This window comes from Cygnus olor, chromosome 1 (assembly GCF_009769625.2).
Source record: "Cygnus olor isolate bCygOlo1 chromosome 1, bCygOlo1.pri.v2, whole genome shotgun sequence".
Taxonomy (NCBI): Eukaryota; Metazoa; Chordata; class Aves; order Anseriformes; family Anatidae; genus Cygnus; species Cygnus olor.
Genome location: NC_049169.1, coordinates 20,972,767 through 20,980,079, shown reverse-complemented (window position 1 = coordinate 20,980,079; position 7,313 = coordinate 20,972,767). Strand labels below are relative to the sequence as shown.

The following is a 7,313-nucleotide window of genomic DNA, read 5'->3' as shown; positions in this document are numbered from 1 at the left end:
AGCAGAACAAGCACAGGTCTAGGCAGCAGACTGAGAATTTACAGTGCATTATGTAAGGCCAAGGCTCAAAAGAACAATAGACCTTTGAAGTGGAGTTAAGAGTGTATAAGATAAGGGCTTTTCCTCATTCACACAAACATGGAAGACAAATAAGACAAGCCAAATGAGGCAAAGCAAAATATCATGGTACTTCTTCAGGAGCATTCTGTAATATCTTAATCTTTTCTTTAATAGACAATCTGCACACAGAAAAAACACTCTGGATGAGTCTATGTAACTCACAAATCACGTTGTGTACACCATGTATTCAGTACCTTTTCTGACAGTCTGTATGTTAATAACAGTCCAATGTTTATTACTATTTATGTTCCCTAACAAGTCTGTAATCTTCTGTTTCTGGTCAGTAAATTCATAATGGGGCGCTTAAGTTGCCTGTTCACAAAGGCCAAATCAATACCAGTGGCAATTCACTGTGCAATAATGCTAACACTCTTGGACACTCTTAGCCCTTTTATCACCTGAAAATTGTTTCTTTTGCTCTCAGCAAGTTGTGTTATTACCCACTGTACTCAGTAGTGAAAATAGTCAGTGTTAGAAAACAGTTTCACCGTTCGAGAAAAGTGAATAAACCCACAGAAGTACCTATGCCTTTCTGTTGTCTGGAGAGGAAATTTAACAACTAGCTGAGATTAGAAACTGAAGGAAGGCTTCAGCTGCCTAACATACGTGTTTAATGTAATTTCTTGCCTAGAGTACTCCAGATGTCTGCAAAGCTCGTGAATATGACTGGTGGCCTAAAGAGCATTCAGGCACTTCTGAAGAAGGAACAAGAGCTGTACCAGTTTTACATGGGAAGGCTTTTGTAGCAAGGGGGCTGCAGGGGTGGCCTCTGTGAGAAGAGCCCAGAAGCTGCCACATGTCCGATAAGGGACAGCTCCAGTCAGCTTCAAAAGTGACCTGCCGCTGGTCAGAGCTGAGCCAATGGGCAAAGGTGGTCACACCTCTGTGAAAGCATATATAGGAAAGGAAAAAACTGCTGTTCAACACCAGCTGGGAGAGAGGAGTGAGAAAATGTGAGAGAACCAGCCCTGCAGACACCCAGGTCAGTGCAGAAGGAGGGCAGGAGGTGCTCCAGGCACACAGCAGCAGTCCCCCTGTGGCCTGTGGAGAGGCCCCTGGTGGAGCAGCCTGTCCCCCTGCAGCCCATGGGTCCCACATAGAGCAGATCTCCACGCTGCAGCCCGTGGAGGAGCCCCCAGTGGAACAGGTGGATGTGGCTTGGAGGAGGGTGCAGCCCATGGAGAGCCCCTGCAGGAGCAGGCCATGGGATGGAGCTGCAGCCCGTGGAGAGGAGCCCACGCAGGAGCAGGAGGCCAGTGGGGAGCTGCCACCTGTGCGGGACCCATGTTGAAGCAGTTTGCTCCTGACGGATGGACCCTGTGGTACGGAGCCATGTGGGAGCAGTTCTTGAAGAAGCCCACACGGGATCAGTTCAGGAAGGACGGCATCCTGTGGGAGGTACCCCACGTGGAGCAGGGGCAGAGAGTGACTGAGAAGGAGCAGTGGAGACGAAGTGTTACGGACTGACCGCAGCCCCCATTCTGTGTTACCCTGTGCCACTTGGGGAGAGGATGTAAAAAAGTGTGGACAGAGAGAAAGGAAAGGTGTTTTTAGTTTGCTTTTAGTTTCTCACTTCTCTAATCTGTTATTAATAGGCAATTAATAATATTAACCTCCCTGCGCTGAGTCCATTTTGCTCATTATGTTAATTGTTGAGTGATCTCACTGTCCCTATCTCAACCCTTGAGCCCTTTTCCATCATATTTTCTTCCCTTTGTCCTTTGAGCAGGGGGGGTGAGAGAGTGGTTGTGGTGGAGTTCAGCTGCATAGCTGGGTAAAACCCTCACAAGAGCATAGGTAGAAATTTCTCAGGCAACTCTAACAGCATTACAGATCCATGTCTGAGATGCCCCAGGGTACATAACATGGTCTCTCACTGCTGTACCAAAAGGATTTAGGTCTCCTCTAGGTTCCATCCCATATCTGACAGCCTTCACCTGATATCTTGGACACTTGGGGAATTTCACTCAAATCATGCTAAACAGCAAAGGCTATACAACTCAGTTGAATGAAGTAAATACAGGTAGCAGGAGAGAGAAGTTTTCAGCTCATACAAAGATAGTCACCCACTTTTGACCATTCTGACCTTCTCAGTATCTCTCTGTACTTCATTGACTCAGTTGACTAGAATACTAAAGACTAACAGGAGCATAAACGCTGACCTTACATCTATAGTCCTATGTCTGAATCTAGAGCTGAAATCCACCTCTAGCTGACAGAGGCCTGGAGTTAGGTGAGATGAATCCCATTCTCAGTGTTTGGTACAAGAACACATGAGAGACGATTCTCTCACTCTCACATTAGCACTGTCATTGTCAGTTAGTTCTGAGAGGTTTGCCAGGCTGTTAGCAACAAGCTGTTTATTTAAAATGTCAGTTATGTAACTTATGACTACTTAAAAGTTTTCTTCTTTATATTACAATAAATTAACATCATTTAAAAATTACTTGTGCTTGCCACTTTATTCGCTAGGAAGTTACCAGAGTTCTGATTTTTGTCAGGACATCAGTGAATACAATAATTTAAAGAGTCTGAAATTTCAGCAGCTGCCTTTTCCCTCATGTGCAGTTCTCCAGTTGTTTTGTGGCACAAATACAACGTTTGGCAAAAGCAGATTACTTAGAATAATGCTATTAGCTATGCAGCTTTGGATTGGAGTTCTCATTCAAGACTCTGTGTGTGAAAGAGCCTGGGCATTTCCCATGCACTCCATTTCTTAGATGAAAACCTAATGGACTAGATGAAAGCCCTCCACAAATCTACCAGATATTGAACTTTCCATTGGATCACTTCCAAGGAGTAGGATTGTGTGAAGTGTAGCAGTAGCAGAAATCAATGCTGCAATTCAGTTCATCTAAACACTGGTTAGTTGATATAACTTTAGTTGGAAACTGTAACTTTCATTACAGTTGCTGATGGAGGAACCGTCATCCCTATCAGCCTAAATGGAAGTTAAATGTAGTTAACTCTGAATGTTTTAGGAATCAGCAGAGATACTATATTCTGTTATAACACGGGAATTTCGGCTAAAGTAGTGATAGACTAAAGTGTGGAGCAGAACAGTCAAAAGGTCAAGCAAATCAACTGGATTTAATACTAAAACTACCTATCCTTAGTCATACTAACATTCTTGCTCAGATATATATCTCCGAAAGGCACCTGTAATTTAATTAGACAGTTAAAGATTTTACATATACACACAGACATGTGTGTGCATATACAGAAGGGTTAAAACTGCAGGATGGATTTAGCTGCACAGTGGCACAGAAGGAAGCAAGAACCTGTCCTTCTAAATCTATACGTGTACTTAAATGATTTGGGTCTTACCTTCCACAAGTGTGTGTTTGCCTTCTCTGAAGAAAGAATGTGTAGGCTGCAAGTAACTTTCTTGGTTCCTTGCTCTATACATCTGGGATAGGGTTGATGTATGTGATACACAGCAGCAAATGAGTCCCAAGAGCAAAGGGGAAGTGGATTAAATTGTGGCTTCTTAGTTTCTTTCCTGAAACACCAATAGACAAATGCAGCTGTATGATACTCCTTTCTGCAATGCACTTACAAAAAGCTAAATAATAAGAGAAATTTTTACGATTTTGCATCTGTATTTTTCAGTTTCCTGAGCACCTTGATCTATAAGCTTGTCCATGTCAGAGTCAACCGTGGCATATGCAACAGTATTTGGTAAGGAGTCACTTTTTTATAGCCCGTACAGAGCATTTCATATACTGGATACAGGAATGTTTTGTAATAATGTTAAACCTGTTAGCTGGTTTCAGTGTAAACAGAATATCAAAGGTGGTAGAAGACACATGTTGTTTATAGATGTAAATTGTGCTAAAATTATCTCTAGACACAAACATCTTTCAAAATTTTCCTAGCATTCATACACACAGGGATAAATTGCATTTTCCCATTATAACAGCCATGAAGAAAAGTTCTTCCTCATTTTATTCTGAAATTTCTTAACCATTTCGCTCTCTTTAGAGCTACCTATGACAACCTATCTTGTTTTTAATTTATGTTTTGATTCTGTTATAGGCTTTGGAAATCCACTGAAGAACCTTTAAACTCTTAGATGAAACTGACACAGAACTGGTAGAATAAAACCCACCCGTGCAAAACAGCACGTTGACACTTAATATATAACTATAAAAATGGGTTATGTTTTGTCTTCAAATTGTATATTGAGAAAGGATGGAGGTGAATGAGACCAGGTGAGTGAGAGGGAAAGAAAGAAGGCAGTTTGAAAGGTCTTGTTCTGCAAAGGTCATAGCTCTGCAGAACTGCAGCATTGTATGTCTCTGTATATCACATACCTTGACCAAAAGTAGAGGAAATTTTAAAATTTTAAAGGACACGTATAACATATGATATGCTATGTATAACATAAAGGAAAGAAATAATTCTTCATAAAGAAGAGAATAAGTCAGAAATTTAGAGAAAGGAGGAACAGAAAGACAGGGAAGTGACAACTGCCAAAGATTTAGAATGAAAAGTGATTCCAGAATCAAAGACATTTGTGCTGGCTGCCACAGAGTTTCCACTGGTACCATTAGAAATTATCCTCAAATACAATAGAAAATACTAAAAAAAATAATTATTATATTTTTTTCCAGACCATTTCCTTTTCTTTTTGAACACCCGTGCTCTGGAAAACTGAAAGCACGTTAGAAAAACACCTTGATAATTTTTATCTCCTTTCTAAAAAAAAAAAAAAGAGTTACAGCTAATCTCTGCAAGCCAATCTAGGATGTGGATCCATGTAGGTATTCTTGGATGGCTGTTAACACTTTTCTTTGACTTTGTATCTCCAACAGCACCCTTAGGATCCAGCAGTTTAATAATAACATGTATTGAGAGCATTGCCTGTGATGCAGGTGTCTGCTATAATCACAGAGACAAAAACTCTGCGGCAATCTTGGCCTCTGCCAATTTCTGTGCACTGACTGAGCCATGTGGGTGCAGAAACACAGAACAGTCCTAAAATCAACTTAATAACCTGAAGCCAGTGCATTTATGCCCTTTAACTGAAACAAAATATCACTCATTGCCCACTAAGGACAGTGCACAGTTGCTTGTAGTCCCTTACTTCCTGTGAAATCAAGAGAAGAACATGAAGGTTTCTCACCAAATTGATTTCTAACCAAATGCATTCCTTCTCTTTTCCCTTCCCCATCTCCTGATCCTGTTGAAATGCTGTTGGATGTTCAGTGCTCTCAGGAATTGCTCATCTCTATACCTAATTTGGACTCCTAGTTTTGAAAATCTAGGAGTGGTGTGGGCTCTAGGCTGGTTTTCTTAGAAGCATACTTGCTGCAGTGATCAAGTCTTTCCAATGAACACACACTGCTAACATGAAGGAGGGAGATGAATTACTTATCACAGAAGAAATGAGCACAAGTGGGCACCAGAGATGCTGGCTACTATATTTAACTTATAATACTAATATTGGAACGTCACAGCCGTGCCCCTGTCCTTAATGGCAGCCCTGTGAGATTCTATCTAGATTTCATGATCTTATATGGAAAGTAATTCAGCTATTTGGAGAACTATGCTCTGTGCTGTGTACAAACAGTGAGGCTACTTACGTCTGTTCTCTGTGTTATCAGTACCATTAAAAAGTCACATCAGCTGGGAGGATGTTCTGCTTTATAGTTTCTGCTGTTATTGTTTCTGGGGAAACCACTTTACTTATCCACACTCGCTGTGCTTGCCACATCCTCAATTTACACACACTCAGGGTAAGGAAAAGCAGCACCTCAGAAAATCTGCTCTTAATCATACTATAAATGCACCAGAATTACTAATCTTTATGCTTTTTAAGTTAGACTCTGATTTAGCAAGCATCCTGTGTTTATGGAGGCTTCCAGAGGAGTGAGCTAGTATGGAGATACTGTTCCATGGTCACATGGACTGTGTCCTGGTCAGCACTTTGTGGGGAATTTAACAGTTATTGAAGATCAGACAGGGTAGAAAGGATTGCTTTTTGCTTAGATAGATGATGAGTAGAGGAAAATTTGTAAAAAAAAGGCTAAAGCTAAAACACTCTGTGAAAAGACTTGTTTTCCCTTTCCATCTTAGTTTGACAGAAAAGAATCTGTGTGTTTTTTAAATTTTGGGGGCAAAGTATATATATATTTTTTAGAATAGAAATGGATACCAATTACAAGGCCAAGACAATTATTATTTTCACTAGAATCTGCTCCTTCTCCATACTTAATCATGTATTTTGACAGACTAGTTTTCAAAATGATAGCTTTGTCACACGATACTATTTATAGAGCTTTCAAAAGTTTTATAAGCTTAAGACATTTTAGGCACATCAGGAGCTGGATGTTCTCCCAATACAAATGAGGTAGGCTTCATAACCACACAGAAACTCCCATGGACATTCTTAGAAGCATAAAGCACTTTGGATGATACTTGAGAGTAAGAAAGGGGAGTTGGACTTCTTTTAGCCCTCCTGGGCTCCATCTAGCTCTGAATTTTAACAGTTTAGTAAATGCTGAACACCACTGCTTTGATTAAAAGAAGAGGGTTTACTGACCTGTGATGCTGTTTATAGCAGTCCTGAGAGGTCTAACTTGAGAGAGAAAGCAACATGTCCTTCCACAACAGGATGGTAATTATCTTCATTAAAACTTTCTGGTCTTCTCACCTGTTTGTCAGAGACATGGTGGGCTGGAGTTCTGGTAGATTTTCTGTGAATATGTTTAGCCAAAGCAGTGGCTGACCAAACAGTGTAAATATTTCTTCCAGATGGAAGATATACTACTATACTATACTCACAGAAGATTTAGTTTCAACCCAAACTAAGCAGGCAAAGGATTTAGAGCCAACCATAGGCTTTCTGATGGAGTGACTTTTTCTTGAAAGTTCAGTTTATTTAAAATCAACTCTGGTGAGAGCATTTTGATTTAAATAAAATAATTTCAAGTTTCAGGAAAAATAATAATATACTTAAATATTTGTATTAAGATTAAAAAGCAATGCATCATTTGATCAACATTGCCGAATAGGGTTTAATTCAGATGAGATCATAGAATGGTTTGGGTTGGGAGGGGCCCTAAAGATCACCTAAATTCCAACCACCCTGCAATAGACAGGGGCACATTCCACTAGACCAGGTTGCTCAAAGCAAGATTTTCTTGCTTTGAGCTTTTGTTATTCAAAGATAAGATTTTTTTGTGTGG

At 40.3% G+C, this 7,313-nt stretch overlaps 1 long non-coding RNA gene across 1 annotated transcript in view; it reads right to left on the bottom strand.

The window, feature by feature from the left end:
• LOC121066007 overlaps window positions 1-6,814 on the bottom strand; it is a 36,267-nt gene extending 29,453 nt beyond the window's left edge. The window contains exons 1-2 of the long non-coding RNA XR_005817456.1: window positions 6,668-6,814; window positions 3,448-3,622 (exon numbers count right to left, since the gene is read on the bottom strand). This is a non-coding gene — a long non-coding RNA (uncharacterized LOC121066007). The remainder of the gene's footprint in view (window positions 1-3,447; window positions 3,623-6,667) is intronic.
• Window positions 6,815-7,313: the final 499 nt, after the last annotated feature.